Source organism: Salvelinus namaycush, chromosome 33 (genome assembly GCF_016432855.1).
Source record: "Salvelinus namaycush isolate Seneca chromosome 33, SaNama_1.0, whole genome shotgun sequence".
Lineage (NCBI taxonomy): Eukaryota > Metazoa > Chordata > Actinopteri > Salmoniformes > Salmonidae > Salvelinus > Salvelinus namaycush.
The window spans coordinates 4,153,478-4,171,611 of NC_052339.1; the positions used below are offsets into that span (position 1 = coordinate 4,153,478).

Here is an 18,134-nt window from a genome sequence, read left to right on the forward strand (position 1 = left end):
GACGAACAATGCCTTTTCCAGCATGATGGAGCACCTTGTCATAAGGCAAAAGTGATAAGTAAGTGGCTCGGAGAACAAAACATCGATGGTCCATGGCCAGGAAACTCCCCAGACCTTAATCCCATTGAGAACTTGTGGTCAATCCTCAAGGGGCGGGTGGACAAACAAAACCCCACAAATTCTGACAATCTCCAAGCATTGATTATGCAAGAATGTGCTGCCATCAGTCAGGATGTGGCCCAGAAGTTAATTGACAGCATGTCAGGGCGGATTGCAGAGGTCTTGAAAAAGAAGTGTCAACACTGCAAATATTGACTCTTTGCATCAACTTCATGTAATTGTCAATAAAAGCCTTTGACACTTATGAAATGCTTGTATTTATACTTCAGTATTCCATAGTAACATCTGACAAAAATATCTAAAGACACTAAAGCAGCAAACTTTGTGAAAATTTATATTTGTGTCATTCTCAAAACGTTTGGCCATGACTGTACAGTATAAAGCAGGGGTGCAACTTTGTTTTTCGAAGTGGGGGGGACATAACTATTATTATTCCATTTTTTCACCAGTTGGACTAAACACTCCAAACAGCCTACCCGACCTCTTGGAGGCATCCGCATGGTCCTAAAGCACACCGTAGCCTCGTTTTGTATCACATTCATTCCAATAATAAAACTAGGGGGGACAAAAATGTAATTTCAGAATGAAGGGGGGAGACATGAACTCCCCTGGTTTAAATAATCAGTGTCTTTTTGGGGGTTTTGCATTTGATTATATTTGATATACAAGTCTACATCTTATTAATTTTGTTTTCCAGACAGAGAGGACCTATTTCAATGTCTTCCTTCCCAAAGAGGGCAAAGACTCCAGCCTGCCCATGTTCTTCTGTTCCAAAGTGGAGTGTTGGAAAACTAGTGGACTACGCTGCCTCACTGGCCAGCCTCAAGAACAACAACAATGTACTAACAGCTAAAAGAAAACAGCCACTAGCAGCAGGATCCAAGTAGACAAACCTATTCTACTGTTATCATCATACAAATATGAATCAACATTCAAATCAACATTTATTATAATGTGTAGTTTCACAATCATGTTTGTCACAGTACATTTTACAGAAAAAGGAGTCCTGACTCGCACACAGCACTGATTCTCTAGATCTATTCGGAGTCATTGGAATATTATGAAGATGTTTTTATTTATTTATGACTAATAAAGCTTTGATTTACAACAGTTTGACGTGCTCTAAATTTGCTTATACAATAAATAGAAGACTGTTTTTGTGAAGTACAGGGCTGCAGTCTAGTCATGATCTGGAAGAGGGGTAACGATTGTCACATATCTTGTCACTTTTTTTTCTCCTACTATTGACTAATGCCTCATTCATTTGGAATTCACTCTTTGCATCAGGGAATTTGGAAATTAAAGCTAACAAATTCATGCAAGCAGATCTTAGAAAGAACCAATACACATATGTCCGTTGATCTAATGCACAGCTGCTTTCAATAGACCCAGGTGGGACTTGAACCCACAATCCCCAGCTCCGGAGGCTGATGCCTTATCCATTAGGCCACTGGATCACGTATTTACCTGTGAAAATTACATCGTGGTGGGGTAAAAACTTTTACAAAGTTTTGATGCATGCCAACAAAGCAATTACACAACACAATACAACATTGTGAGTACCGTTTGTCACCGTTATAAGGCAATGAATGTATTCTTTAAACAGTTAGGCACTACATAAAGCTTTCCCAACAGCAGAGCTTTCTTTTCAGTCTGACTGCAAGAATGTCCACCAGAGCTGTGGTCAGAGAATTGAATGTTCCTTTCTCTACCATAAGCCACCTCCAATGTCGTTTTAGAGAATTTGGCAGTACTTCCAACCGGCCTCACATAGGCAGACTACGTGTAACCACGCCATCCCAGGACATCCACGTCCAGCTTCTTCACCTGCGGGATCGTGTGAGACACACCAACCGGGCAGCTGATGAAACTGAGGAGTATTTCTGTCTGTAATAAAGACCTTTTGTAGGGAAAAACTCATTCTGATTGGCTGGACCTTGACCAGTGCAAAAAGGTCTCTGTTCAAAAGTTGTGAACTATATAGTAATAGGGTGCCATATGGGGAACATCAAGTATGTCTGAGGGTGTAGACATGAACTGTGATGGAGTTGTTCATAAATTGGGGTTGTGATATAAAATGTAATGACCCAACAAGATAATGCCTCATGCTGTTTTTTCCTTTGCTGTTAACAACAGCAGCTACTATTACTGTATGCCATTCTACTCTGAGGCTTTCCAGACAATTGTGTTAAATATACATTATATACAGTATAAAGCAGGGGTGCAACTTTGTTATTCGAAGTGGGGGGGACATAGCTATCATTATTTTTTTTTCCTCAGTTGGTTAAACACTCCAAACAGCCTACCCGACCGCTTGGAGGCGTCCACATGGTCCTAAAGCACAGCGTAGCCTCGTTTTGCATCAATTTCCAATGATAAAACTAGGGGGGACAAAAATGTAATTTCAGAATGAGGGGGGGAGACATGAACTCCCCTAGTTTAAAGAATCAGGGTCTTTTGGGGGGTTTTGATTTTTATTATATTTTAAATATAAGTCTACATCTTATTAATTTTGTTTTCCAGACAGAGAGGACCTATTTCAATGTCTTCCTTCCCAAAGAGGGCAAAGACTCCAGCCTGCCCATGTTCTTCTGTTCCAAGTGGAGTGTTGGAAAACTAGTGGACTACGCTGCCTCACTGGCCAGCCTCAAGAACAACAACAATGTACTAACAGCTAAAAGAAAACAGCCACTAGCAGCAGGCTCCAAGTAGACAAACCAATTCTACTGTTATCATCACACAAATATGAATCAACATTCAAATCAATACTTATTATAACGTGTAGTTTCACAATCATGTTTGTCACAGTACATTTTACAGAAAAAGGAGCCCTGACTCGCACACAGCACTGATTCTCTAGATCTATTGGAGTCATTGGAATATTATGAAGATGTTTTTATTTATTTATGACTAATAAAGCTTTGATTTACAACAGTTTGACGTGCTCTAAATTTGCTTAGACAATAAATAGAAGACTGTTTTTGTGAAGTACAGGGCTGCAGTCTAGTCATGATCTGGAAGAGGGGTAACGATTGTCACATATCTTGTCACTTTTTTTTCTCCTACTATTGACTAATGCCTCATTCATTTGGAATTCACTCTTTGCATCAGGGAATTTGGAATTTAGTACTGACAGTGATTAAAGCTAACAAATTCATGCAAGCAGATCTTAGAAAGTACCAATTACACATAGGTTCCATTGATCTAATGCACAGCTGCTTTCAATAGACCCAGGTGGGACTTGAACCCACAATCCCCAGCTCCGGAGGCTGATGCCTTATCCATTAGGCCACTGGATCACGTATTTCACTATAGAAAAATTACATCGTGGTGGGGTAAAAACATTTTACAAAGTTTTGATGCATGCCAAGCAAAGCCATTACACAACACAATACAACATTGTGAGTACCGTTTGTCACCGTTATAAGTGCAATGAATGTATTCTTTAAACAGTTAGGCACTACATAAAGCTTTCCCAACAGCAGAGCTTTCTTTTCAGTCTGACTGCAAGAATGTCCACCAGAGCTGTGGTCAGAGAATTGAATGTTCCTTTCTCTACCATAAGCCACCTCCAATGTCGTTTTAGAGAATTTGGCAGTACTTCCAACCGGCCTCACATAGGCAGACTACGTGTAACCACGCCATCCCAGGACATCCACGTCCAGCTTCTTCACCTGCGGGATCGTGTGAGACACACCAACCGGGCAGCTGATGAAACTGAGGAGTATTTCTGTCTGTAATAAAGACCTTTTGTAGGGAAAAACTAATTCTGATTGGCTGGACCTTGACCAGTGTTGAAAATACATTATATACAGTTGTGGCCAAAAGTTTTGAGAATGACACAAATATAAATTTTCACAAAGTCTGCTGCCTCAGTTTGTATGATGGCAATTTGCATATACTACAGAATGTTATGAAGAGTGATCACATGAATTGCAATTAATTGCAAAGTCCCTCTTTGCCATGCAAATGAACTGAATCCCCCAAAAAACATTTCCACTGCATTTCAGCCCTACCACAGAAGGAACAGCTGACATCATGTCAGTGATTCTCTCATTAACACAGGTGTGAGTGTTGATGAGGACAAGGCTGGAGATCACTCTGTCATGCTGATTGAGTTCGAATAACAGACTGGAAGCTTCAAAAGGAGGGTGGTGCTTGGAATCATTGTTCATCCTCTGTCAACTATGGTTGCCTGCAAGGAAACACGTGCCGTCATCATTGCTTTGCACAAAAAGGGCTTCACAGGCAAGGATATTGCTGCCAGTAAGATTGCACCTAAATCAACCATTTATTGGATCATCAAGAACTTCAAGGAGAGCGATTCAATTGTTGTGAAGAAGGCTTCAGGGCGCCCAAGAAAGTCCAGCAAGTGCCAGGACGTCTCCTAAAGTTGATTCAGCTCCGGGATCGGGGCAGCACCAGTACAGAGCTTGCTTAGGAATGGCAGCAGGCAGGTGTGAGTGCATCTGCACGCACAGTGAGGCAAAGACTTTGGAGGATGGCCTGGTGTCAAGAAGGGCAGCAAAGAAGCCACTTCTATCCAGGAAAAACATCAGGGACAGACTGATATTCTGCAAAAGGTACAGGGACTGGACTGCTGAGGACTGGGGTAAAGTCATTTTCTCTGATGAATCCCCTTTCCGATTGTTTGGGGCATCCGGCAAAAAGCTTGTCCGGAGAAGACAAGGTGAGCGCTACCATCAGTCCTGTGTCATGCCAACAGTAGAGCATCCTGAGACCATTCATGTGTGGGGTTGGTTCTCAGCCAAGGGAGTGGGCTCACTCACAATTTTGCCTAAGAACACAGCCATGAATAAAGAATGGTACCAACACATGCTCCGAGAGCAACTTCTCCCAACCATCCAGGAACAGTTTGGTGACGAACAATGCCTTTTCCAGCATGATGGAGCACCTTGTCATAAGGCAAAAGTGATAAGTAAGTGGCTCGGAGAACAAAACATCGATGGTCCATGGCCAGGAAACTCCCCAGACCTTAATCCCATTGAGAACTTGTGGTCAATCCTCAAGGGGCGGGTGGACAAACAAAACCCCACAAATTCTGACAATCTCCAAGCATTGATTATGCAAGAATGGGCTGCCATCAGTCAGGATGTGGCCCAGAAGTTAATTGACAGCATGTCAGGGCGGATTGCAGAGGTCTTGAAAAAGAAGTGTCAACACTGCAAATATTGACTCTTTGCATCAACTTCATGTAATTGTCAATAAAAGCCTTTGACACTTATGAAATGCTTGTATTTATACTTCAGTATTCCATAGTAACATCTGACAAAAATATCTAAAGACACTAAAGCAGCAAACTTTGTGAAAATTTATATTTGTGTCATTCTCAAAACGTTTGGCCATGACTGTACAGTATAAAGCAGGGGTGCAACTTTGTTTTTCGAAGTGGGGGGGACATAACTATTATTATTCCATTTTTTCCCCAGTTGGATAAACACTCCAAACAGCCTACCCGACCTCTTGGAGGCATCCGCATGGTCCTAAAGCACACCGTAGCCTCGTTTTGTATCACATTCATTCCAATAATAAAACTAGGGGGGACAAAAATGTAATTTCAGAATGAAGGGGGGAGACATGAACTCCCCTGGTTTAAATAATCAGTGTCTTTTTGGGGGTTTTGCATTTGATTATATTTGATATACAAGTCTACATCTTATTAATTTTGTTTTCCAGACAGAGAGGACCTATTTCAATGTCTTCCTTCCCAAAGAGGGCAAAGACTCCAGCCTGCCCATGTTCTTCTGTTCCAAATGGAGTGTTGGAAAACTAGTGGACTACGCTGCCTCACTGGCCAGCCTCAAGAACAACAACAATGTACTAACAGCTAAAAGAAAACAGCCACTAGCAGCAGGCTCCAAGTAGACAAACCTGTTCTACTGTTATCATCATACAAATATGAATCAACATTCAAATCAACATTTATTATAACGTGTAGTTTCACAATCATGTTTGTCACAGTACATTTTACAGAAAAAGGAGTCCTGACTCGCACACAGCACTGATTCTCTAGATCTATTGGAGTCATTGGAATATTATGAAGATGTTTTTATTTATTTATGACTAATAAAGCTTTGATTTACAACAGTTTGACGTGCTCTAAATTTGCTTATACAATAAATAGAAGACTGTTTTTGTGAAGTACAGGGCTGCAGTCTAGTCATGATCTGGAAGAGGGGTAACAATTGTCACACATCTTGTCACTTTTTTTTCTCCTACTATTGACTAATGCCTCATTCATTTGGAATTTACTCTTTGCATCAGGGAATTTGGAATTTAGTAATTAAAGCTAACAAATTCATGCAAGCAGATCTTAGAAAGTACCAATTCCCATCTGTTCTTTGATCTAATGCACAGCTGCTTTCAATAGACCCAGGTGGGACTTGAACCCACAATCCCCAGCTCCGGAGGCTGATGCCTTATCCATTAGGCCACTGGATCACGTATTTACCTGTGAAAATTACATCGTGGTGGGGTAAAAACTTTTACAAAGTTTTGATGCATGCCAACAAAGCAATTACACAACACAATACAACATTGTGAGTACCGTTTGTCACCGTTATAAGGCAATGAATGTATTCTTTAAACAGTTAGGCACTACATAAAGCTTTCCCAACAGCAGAGCTTTCTTTTCAGTCTGACTGCAAGAATGTCCACCAGAGCTGTGGTCAGAGAATTGAATGTTCCTTTCTCTACCATAAGCCACCTCCAATGTCGTTTTAGAGAATTTGGCAGTACTTCCAACCGGCCTCACATACGCAGACTACGTGTAACCACGCCATCCCAGGACATCCACGTCCAGCTTCTTCACCTGCGGGATCGTGTGAGACACACCAACCGGGCAGCTGATGAAACTGAGGAGTATTTCTGTCTGTAATAAAGACCTTTTGTAGGGAAAAACTCATTCTGATTGGCTGGACCTTGACCAGTGCAAAAAAGTCTCTGTTCAAAAGTTGTGAACTATATAGTAATAGGGTGCCATATGGGGAACATCAAGTATGTCTGAGGGTGTAGACATGAACTGTGATGGAGTTGTTCATAAATTGGGGTTGTGATATAAAATGTAATGACCCAACAAGATAATGCCTCATGCTGTTTTTTCCTTTGCTGTTAACAACAGCAGCTACTATTACTGTATGCCATTCTACTCTGAGGCTTTCCAGACAATTGTGTTAAATATACATTATATACAGTATAAAGCAGGGGTGCAACTTTGTTATTCGAAGTGGGGGGGACATAGCTATCATTATTTTTTTTTCCTCAGTTGGTTAAACACTCCAAACAGCCTACCCGACCGCTTGGAGGCGTCCACATGGTCCTAAAGCACAGCGTAGCCTCGTTTTGCATCAATTTCCAATGATAAAACTAGGGGGGACAAAAATGTAATTTCAGAATGAGGGGGGGAGACATGAACTCCCCTAGTTTAAAGAATCAGGGTCTTTTGGGGGGTTTTGATTTTTATTATATTTTAAATATAAGTCTACATCTTATTAATTTTGTTTTCCAGACAGAGAGGACCTATTTCAATGTCTTCCTTCCCAAAGAGGGCAAAGACTCCAGCCTGCCCATGTTCTTCTGTTCCAAGTGGAGTGTTGGAAAACTAGTGGACTACGCTGCCTCACTGGCCAGCCTCAAGAACAACAACAATGTACTAACAGCTAAAAGAAAACAGCCACTAGCAGCAGGCTCCAAGTAGACAAACCAATTCTACTGTTATCATCACACAAATATGAATCAACATTCAAATCAATACTTATTATAACGTGTAGTTTCACAATCATGTTTGTCACAGTACATTTTACAGAAAAAGGAGCCCTGACTCGCACACAGCACTGATTCTCTAGATCTATTGGAGTCATTGGAATATTATGAAGATGTTTTTATTTATTTATGACTAATAAAGCTTTGATTTACAACAGTTTGACGTGCTCTAAATTTGCTTAGACAATAAATAGAAGACTGTTTTTGAGAAGTACAGGGCTGCAGTCTAGTCATGATCTGGAAGAGGGGTAACGATTGTCACATATCTTGTCACTTTTTTTTCTCCTACTATTGACTAATGCCTCATTCATTTGGAATTCACTCTTTGCATCAGGGAATTTGGAATTTAGTAATTAAAGCTAACAAATTCATGCAAGCAGATCTTAGAAAGTACCAATTCCCATCGGTTCTTTGATCTAATGCACAGCTGTTTTCAATAGACCCAGGTGGGACTTGAACCCACAATCCCCAGCTCCGGAGGCTGATGCCTTATCCATTAGGCCACTGGATCACGTATTTACCAGGCAAAATTACATCGTGGTGGGGTAAAAACTTTTACAAAGTTTTGATGCATGCCAACAAAGCCATTACACAACACAATACAACATTGTGAGTACCGTTTGTCACCGTTATAAGGCAATGAATGTATTCTTTAAACAGTTAGGCACTACATAAAGCTTTCCCAACAGCAGAGCTTTCTTTTCAGTCTGACTGCAAGAATGTCCACCAGAGCTGTGGTCAGAGAATTGAATGTTCCTTTCTCTACCATAAGCCACCTCCAATGTCGTTTTAGAGAATTTGGCAGTACTTCCAACCGGCCTCACATAGGCAGACTACGTGTAACCACGCCATCCCAGGACATCCACGTCCAGCTTCTTCACCTGCGGGATCGTGTGAGACACACCAACCGGGCAGCTGATGAAACTGAGGAGTATTTCTGTCTGTAATAAAGACCTTTTGTAGGGAAAAACTAATTCTGATTGGCTGGACCTTGACCAGTGTTGAAAATACATTATATACAGTTGTGGCCAAAAGTTTTGAGAATGACACAAATATAAATTTTCACAAAGTCTGCTGCCTCAGTTTGTATGATGGCAATTTGCATATACTACAGAATGTTATGAAGAGTGATCACATGAATTGCAATTAATTGCAAAGTCCCTCTTTGCCATGCAAATGAACTGAATCCCCCAAAAAACATTTCCACTGCATTTCAGCCCTACCACAGAAGGAACAGCTGACATCATGTCAGTGATTCTCTCATTAACACAGGTGTGAGTGTTGATGAGGACAAGGCTGGAGATCACTCTGTCATGCTGATTGAGTTCGAATAACAGACTGGAAGCTTCAAAAGGAGGGTGGTGCTTGGAATCATTGTTCATCCTCTGTCAACTATGGTTGCCTGCAAGGAAACACGTGCCGTCATCATTGCTTTGCACAAAAAGGGCTTCACAGGCAAGGATATTGCTGCCAGTAAGATTGCACCTAAATCAACCATTTATTGGATCATCAAGAACTTCAAGGAGAGCGATTCAATTGTTGTGAAGAAGGCTTCAGGGCGCCCAAGAAAGTCCAGCAAGTGCCAGGACGTCTCCTAAAGTTGATTCAGCTCCGGGATCGGGGCAGCACCAGTACAGAGCTTGCTTAGGAATGGCAGCAGGCAGGTGTGAGTGCATCTGCACGCACAGTGAGGCAAAGACTTTGGAGGATGGCCTGGTGTCAAGAAGGGCAGCAAAGAAGCCACTTCTATCCAGGAAAAACATCAGGGACAGACTGATATTCTGCAAAAGGTACAGGGACTGGACTGCTGAGGACTGGGGTAAAGTCATTTTCTCTGATGAATCCCCTTTCCGATTGTTTGGGGCATCCGGCAAAAAGCTTGTCCGGAGAAGACAAGGTGAGCGCTACCATCAGTCCTGTGTCATGCCAACAGTAGAGCATCCTGAGACCATTCATGTGTGGGGTTGCTTCTCAGCCAAGGGAGTGGGCTCACTCACAATTTTGCCTAAGAACACAGCCATGAATAAAGAATGGTACCAACACATGCTCCGAGAGCAACTTCTCCCAACCATCCAGGAACAGTTTGGTGACGAACAATGCCTTTTCCAGCATGATGGAGCACCTTGTCATAAGGCAAAAGTGATAAGTAAGTGGCTCGGAGAACAAAACATCGATGGTCCATGGCCAGGAAACTCCCCAGACCTTAATCCCATTGAGAACTTGTGGTCAATCCTCAAGGGGCGGGTGGACAAACAAAACCCCACAAATTCTGACAATCTCCAAGCATTGATTATGCAAGAATGGGCTGCCATCAGTCAGGATGTGGCCCAGAAGTTAATTGACAGCATGTCAGGGCGGATTGCAGAGGTCTTGAAAAAGAAGTGTCAACACTGCAAATATTGACTCTTTGCATCAACTTCATGTAATTGTCAATAAAAGCCTTTGACACTTATGAAATGCTTGTATTTATACTTCAGTATTCCATAGTAACATCTGACAAAAATATCTAAAGACACTAAAGCAGCAAACTTTGTGAAAATTTATATTTGTGTCATTCTCAAAACGTTTGGCCATGACTGTACAGTATAAAGCAGGGGTGCAACTTTGTTTTTCGAAGTGGGGGGGACATAACTATTATTATTCCATTTTTTCCCCAGTTGGATAAACACTCCAAACAGCCTACCCGACCTCTTGGAGGCATCCGCATGGTCCTAAAGCACACCGTAGCCTCGTTTTGTATCACATTCATTCCAATAATAAAACTAGGGGGGACAAAAATGTAATTTCAGAATGAAGGGGGGAGACATGAACTCCCCTGGTTTAAATAATCAGTGTCTTTTTGGGGGTTTTGCATTTGATTATATTTGATATACAAGTCTACATCTTATTAATTTTGTTTTCCAGACAGAGAGGACCTATTTCAATGTCTTCCTTCCCAAAGAGGGCAAAGACTCCAGCCTGCCCATGTTCTTCTGTTCCAAATGGAGTGTTGGAAAACTAGTGGACTACGCTGCCTCACTGGCCAGCCTCAAGAACAACAACAATGTACTAACAGCTAAAAGAAAACAGCCACTAGCAGCAGGCTCCAAGTAGACAAACCTGTTCTACTGTTATCATCATACAAATATGAATCAACATTCAAATCAACATTTATTATAACGTGTAGTTTCACAATCATGTTTGTCACAGTACATTTTACAGAAAAAGGAGTCCTGACTCGCACACAGCACTGATTCTCTAGATCTATTGGAGTCATTGGAATATTATGAAGATGTTTTTATTTATTTATGACTAATAAAGCTTTGATTTACAACAGTTTGACGTGCTCTAAATTTGCTTAGACAATAAATAGAAGACTGTTTTTGAGAAGTACAGGGCTGCAGTCTAGTCATGATCTGGAAAAGGGGTAACGATTGTCACATATCTTGTCACTTTTTTTTCTCCTACTATTGACTAATGCCTCATTCATTTGGAATTCACTCTTTGCATCAGGGAATTTGGAATTTAGTAATTAAAGCTAACAAATTCATGCAAGCAGATCTTAGAAAGTACCAATTCCCATCTGTTCTTTGATCTAATGCACAGCTGCTTTCAATAGACCCAGGTGGGACTTGAACCCACAATCCCCAGCTCCGGAGGCTGATGCCTTATCCATTAGGCCACTGGATCACGTATTTACCTGTGAAAATTACATCGTGGTGGGGTAAAAACTTTTACAAAGTTTTGATGCATGCCAACAAAGCCATTACACAACACAATACAACATTGTGAGTACCGTTTGTCACCGTTATAAGGCAATGAATGTATTCTTTAAACAGTTAGGCACTACATAAAGCTTTCCCAACAGCAGAGCTTTCTTTTCAGTCTGACTGCAAGAATGTCCACCAGAGCTGTGGTCAGAGAATTGAATGTTCCTTTCTCTACCATAAGCCACCTCCAATGTCGTTTTAGAGAATTTGGCAGTACTTCCAACCGGCCTCACATAGGCAGACTACGTGTAACCACGCCATCCCAGGACATCCACGTCCAGCTTCTTCACCTGCGGGATCGTGTGAGACCCACCAACCGGGCAGCTGATGAAACTGAGGAGTATTTCTGTCTGTAATAAAGACCTTTTGTAGGGAAAAACTCATTCTGATTGGCTGGACCTTGACCAGTGCAAAAAGGTCTCTGTTCAAAAGTTGTGAACTATATAGTAATAGGGTGCCATATGGGGAACATCAAGTATGTCTGAGGGTGTAGACATGAACTGTGATGGAGTTGTTCATAAATTGGGGTTGTGATATAAAATGTAATGACCCAACAAGATAATGCCTCATGCTGTTTTTTCCTTTGCTGTTAACAACAGCAGCTACTATTACTGTATGCCATTCTACTCTGAGGCTTTCCAGACAATTGTGTTAAATATACATTATATACAGTATAAAGCAGGGGTGCAACTTTGTTATTCGAAGTGGGGGGGACATAGCTATCATTATTTTTTTTTCCTCAGTTGGTTAAACACTCCAAACAGCCTACCCGACCGCTTGGAGGCGTCCACATGGTCCTAAAGCACAGCGTAGCCTCGTTTTGCATCAATTTCCAATGATAAAACTAGGGGGGACAAAAATGTAATTTCAGAATGAGGGGGGGAGACATGAACTCCCCTAGTTTAAAGAATCAGGGTCTTTTGGGGGGTTTTGATTTTTATTATATTTTAAATATAAGTCTACATCTTATTAATTTTGTTTTCCAGACAGAGAGGACCTATTTCAATGTCTTCCTTCCCAAAGAGGGCAAAGACTCCAGCCTGCCCATGTTCTTCTGTTCCAAGTGGAGTGTTGGAAAACTAGTGGACTACGCTGCCTCACTGGCCAGCCTCAAGAACAACAACAATGTACTAACAGCTAAAAGAAAACAGCCACTAGCAGCAGGCTCCAAGTAGACAAACCTGTTCTACTGTTATCATCATACAAATATGAATCAACATTCAAATCAACATTTATTATAACGTGTAGTTTCACAATCATGTTTGTCACAGTACATTTTACAGAAAAAGGAGTCCTGACTCGCACACAGCACTGATTCTCTAGATCTATTGGAGTCATTGGAATATTATGAAGATGTTTTTATTTATTTATGACTAATAAAGCTTTGATTTACAACAGTTTGACGTGCTCTAAATTTGCTTAGACAATAAATAGAAGACTGTTTTTGAGAAGTACAGGGCTGCAGTCTAGTCATGATCTGGAAAAGGGGTAACGATTGTCACATATCTTGTCACTTTTTTTTCTCCTACTATTGACTAATGCCTCATTCATTTGGAATTCACTCTTTGCATCAGGGAATTTGGAATTTAGTAATTAAAGCTAACAAATTCATGCAAGCAGATCTTAGAAAGTACCAATTCCCATCTGTTCTTTGATCTAATGCACAGCTGCTTTCAATAGACCCAGGTGGGACTTGAACCCACAATCCCCAGCTCCGGAGGCTGATGCCTTATCCATTAGGCCACTGGATCACGTATTTACCTGTGAAAATTACATCGTGGTGGGGTAAAAACTTTTACAAAGTTTTGATGCATGCCAACAAAGCCATTACACAACACAATACAACATTGTGAGTACCGTTTGTCACCGTTATAAGGCAATGAATGTATTCTTTAAACAGTTAGGCACTACATAAAGCTTTCCCAACAGCAGAGCTTTCTTTTCAGTCTGACTGCAAGAATGTCCACCAGAGCTGTGGTCAGAGAATTGAATGTTCCTTTCTCTACCATAAGCCACCTCCAATGTCGTTTTAGAGAATTTGGCAGTACTTCCAACCGGCCTCACATAGGCAGACTACGTGTAACCACGCCATCCCAGGACATCCACGTCCAGCTTCTTCACCTGCGGGATCGTGTGAGACCCACCAACCGGGCAGCTGATGAAACTGAGGAGTATTTCTGTCTGTAATAAAGACCTTTTGTAGGGAAAAACTCATTCTGATTGGCTGGACCTTGACCAGTGTTGAAAATACATTACATACAGTCGTGGCCAAAAGTTTTGAGAATGACACAAATATTCATTTTCACAAAGTCTGCTGCCTCAGTTTGTATGATGGCAATTTGCATATACTACAGAATATTATGAAGAGTGATCAGATGAATTGAGTCACTGGAGTACTATGAAGATGTTTTATTTATTTAGGACTAATAAAGCTTTGATTTAAAACAGTTTGACGTGCTCTTAATTCGCTTAGACAATAAATAGAACAGTATTTTCATCCGTCAAGCAAACTAATTACACTACCCACTGTTTTGTCATTTCAAAAAAATATTCTTCCATTTATCTTTTTTTGAGCTGTTCTAGATTAGTTGGCCCCTACATTTATTACATTGTGCCCATGAAACATTAGGTTCCTGGAACAACTTGGTCAAATTCAGAAGGATAATAATATCAACACCAGCTCTAGGGGGGGTGCAGGGTTGCCCACCCCAAAATAGCATGTTGCCCTAAAAATGCATTATGTCTGAGTCATGTTAAATCGTTAAAATTGCAGTAAGCAAGCTTTGAAACAGTGAAAAAAACATATCAACTCAGAACAAGTCGCGATTATTAATACTAGTTTCTAACGTAGTGTTCGCACATCCAATAACTTGCAGGTACTGGGTACAAAGAATAAACTCATGAATTAAAGATCGATACCTGCACACTGACGCTGCAGTTTATCGATGCTGCTATCTATATTTATTTCTTAAGGATATCAATAATACTACATGGTGTTGCGGTGTTTTATCCGTCTTTATATTTGTAATAGTTTTCATACGTCAACAAACTGTATGTTTGCCATCTTCCTGACTTAACCTACAGAGAAGACACACAAATGTGCACTCCTGTAATCTCTCAGCTATTTGTGTGTGTTTAGGCCGGGATTCAATCCGATTCGCGCTTTGTCGAAAACACACCATTGAAAGGTACTTTCTGAGTGAGCTGACATATAAAGAATTTACCGGGAATGTGAACTCCGCGAACACGGGAGCATTGTACCTCTTAATTCCCACCCTGCATGTCCTATCCCACCATCCTCCTGGGCCACCATCCCAGGAGGACCTAGGCCAGGATTCGATTCAAACCGCACTTTTAGGTTATTAACATTTTAAATGCGATTTTCCTGCATTTCGTAGACCGATTTAACTGTAACTGCTGCAAATGTCAGCAAAAAATCGAATTACCTTTAAATGTCAAGTGCACTGTTACGCAGATCTATCGTTGATCGGATTGAATCCCGGCCTTAGCAACATGACTTTCAATCACACCAGACCATACACTCTAGTAGTGTTTCCATAGCTTTTAATATCCTGTTCAATCTGACCCACCAGCACCCCCACTAAACAAACAACACCTACTTCAGTTAGCAGCAGATAATTGGTAAATGAACTGACTGGAGGAAAGCTGCCATTCTAGACTGGGGAAACCAGAGAAGATCAATGGTGGACCCCTGCCCACTCTCTGTGTAGGCCACGATTTATGACCAGTCTCATTATCAAAAACACCATGGCACAAACGGTCAACACTGTTAATCATCCTGCAAGCGAGATTTCCTCAGTCAACTAAGAAATGTACGGTGTCCATATTAGGACAGCCTGCCTCACACCATAATAGTGCAATTCAACAACGGCTTCAGATTCCTCCGATGATTTCTTGGGAGTGGACGTTCTGATCGCTGATCTTGAAAATGACAGGATGAGTGTTAACGTGGATTTGTATGTCTCTCCTCCTCTGTCTCACCGCACATACAGAAATGTAGATGGAGGGAGCCAGTAGCATGTTTATGTTCATCTCATACTTGTTGACATGACACTAATGGGTCCCTAAGGGGTCTGGTCAACGGTAGTGCACTATAAAGGGAATAGGTTTCCATTTTCACTATCCGTCCACAGCTGTAGCCTCTCCTATAGCGTTGTCAGACACACAGCATAGGTTAATGAGACTGCTATGTGACGTTCTGACTTAATTCGTGTGAAATTAGTGGGTGGTAAAACTTGCCGAGGCAAGATTTTGAGGATTTCACCAAACGTTGAGAAAGACCTACGACGTCTTTAGCCCAGATTGGGAGAGGAGAAGTCCAATGGTTCTGGACGATCAGGGATCAGACTCAATATCCATCTGATCTAATGTTTTTACGCTAAAGGGGCACAACATAATCATTGGGGCACAAGAGGTGTTCTCATTATATGTGCATATGTTCTTTTTAGCTATTTGTGTGGATTTACCGTATGAAAACATATTCAGCTGCTCTTCGTATCTGACATAATAGTTAAGTCTTATTATTTTTGTAAAATGGTGGCCTCATATTTTGGGAGGCAAAAAAAAATGAATTATTAACAGCAGTTCAAATACATTTTGGACATGACTGCACAGTTGCTCAAACCTCGGGCAAAATCTGATAGTGGTTGAGCATCTGGTGGATGCTTATATTTGTTCTGTTGCAAATGAGAGCTCCTCGTCAGAAATCAATAATACGCAATGTGCATCTTCAAGCGTTGAGCCACACCTGAGCCATGATTACACATCCTCCGGTAGTAATTTGGTCATTATCACAGCAATCCTCTCTTGTTGGGTGAACTCTTACTTACATCATAGCATCTGATCCCCTTCAACAGGGCAATAATGGCTGTCCTAATCTATGGAGGAGAACCAAACTGCCTTCCCCCAAAGTGAATAGTGCATCACCCATACTAAACAGGCCAATGAAGTACTACAATATCCAACAAGAGCTTTGAATTAAGAGCTTAGAATTATAGATAATGCCACTGTCTCAATTATGTGCTTATGAATTCTGACATGTAAAAAAAAACATTTTTTTGTGGGGACAGATTTTTTCTTACAAACCACACCAATAATATTAAATCAAGGGGTGACCAGGTGTGTCTCTTTTGTATCTAATCTTTATTTAGACATATCCTCTCACTGGACCTACTGTAGTCATGGGCCTGAGGCCAAAACTACCATCACATTTTTGACATTTCAGTTTTACTCTGAACATCTCCTCCTCAACCGGACTGCCACCTGTGACTCATCTCTCTCACCTAGCTGTGCTTTTGTCACCACATTATGTCATCATGTTAGAACACTATGTTCGGACCTTTGCAAACTCATTGACACCACACTCAATAGAGAGGTGAAGATGGCGCCGGAGGGTAGGGCTGCCGTCTTATCGGCTCTTAACCAACCATGCTATTTTGTTTGTTTTTTCGAGTTGTTCGTAACTTGTTTGGTACATAATGTTGCTGCAACCGTCTTTTATGACCGAAAAGAGCTTCTGGATCTCAAATTGGACGAGGAGTTCTTCTTCAATGAGTCGGACGCGAGGGATATACTACGGACGCCCGACAAGGCCCAGATCCCCGTGATTCGCTGGAAAATAAATGTGACGAACTGAAAGCACGTATATCCTACCAACGGGACATTAAAAACTGTAATATCTTATGTTTCACCGAGTCGTGGCTGAACGACGACATTAATAACATACAGCTGGTGGGTTATACACTGGATAGAACAGTGAATAGAACAGCAGCCTCTGGTAAGACACGGGGCCTATGCATATTTATAAACAACAGCTGGTGCACAATATCTAAGGAAGTCTCAAGGTTTTGCTCACCTGAGGTAGAGTATCTCATGATAAGCTGTAGACCACACTATCTACCTAGAGAGTTTTCATCTGTATTTTCGTAGCTGTCTAGATACAACCACAGACCGAGGCTGGCACTAAAACCGCACTCAATCAGCTGTATTCCGCCATAAACATACAGAAAAACGTTCATCCAGAGGCGGTGCTCCTAGTGGCCGGGGACTTTAATGCAGGGAAACTTAAATCAGTTTTACCTAATATCTATCAGCATGTTAAATGTGCAACCAGAGGGAAAAAAAATTCTAGACCACCTTTACTCCACACACAGAGACGAGTACAAAGCTCTCCCTCGCCTTCCATTTGGCAAATCTGACCATAACTCTTTCCTCCTGATTCCTGCTTACAAGCAAAAATTAAAGCAGGAAGCACCAGTGACTCGGTCTATAAAAAAGTGGTCAGATGAAGCAGATGCTAAACTACAGGACAGTTTTGCTAGCACAGACTGGAATATGTTCCAGGATTCTTCCGATGGCATTGAGGAGTACACCACATCAGTGACAAGCTTTATCAATAAGTGCATCGAGGACGTCGTCCCCACAGTGACCGTACATATATACCCGAACCAGAAGCCATGGATT

At 41.3% G+C, this 18,134-nt stretch overlaps 6 non-coding genes across 6 annotated transcripts; all 6 read right to left on the reverse strand.

The window, feature by feature from the left end:
• Positions 1 to 1,504: 1,504 nt before the first annotated feature.
• Positions 1,505 to 1,577, reverse strand: trnar-ccg. The gene has a single exon. It is a non-coding gene; the product is annotated as a tRNA-Arg (tRNA).
• Positions 1,578 to 3,346: 1,769 nt separating this feature from the next.
• Positions 3,347 to 3,419, reverse strand: trnar-ccg. The gene has a single exon. It is a non-coding gene; the product is annotated as a tRNA-Arg (tRNA).
• A 3,090-nt stretch (positions 3,420 to 6,509) lies between these two features.
• trnar-ccg lies at positions 6,510 to 6,582 on the reverse strand. Its single transcript has one exon. It is a non-coding gene; the product is annotated as a tRNA-Arg (tRNA).
• A 1,758-nt stretch (positions 6,583 to 8,340) lies between these two features.
• Positions 8,341 to 8,413, reverse strand: trnar-ccg. Its single transcript has one exon. It is a non-coding gene; the product is annotated as a tRNA-Arg (tRNA).
• Positions 8,414 to 11,498: 3,085 nt separating this feature from the next.
• trnar-ccg lies at positions 11,499 to 11,571 on the reverse strand. The gene has a single exon. It is a non-coding gene; the product is annotated as a tRNA-Arg (tRNA).
• Positions 11,572 to 13,329: 1,758 nt separating this feature from the next.
• trnar-ccg lies at positions 13,330 to 13,402 on the reverse strand. Its single transcript has one exon. It is a non-coding gene; the product is annotated as a tRNA-Arg (tRNA).
• Between the last annotated feature and the right edge of the window lie 4,732 nt (positions 13,403 to 18,134).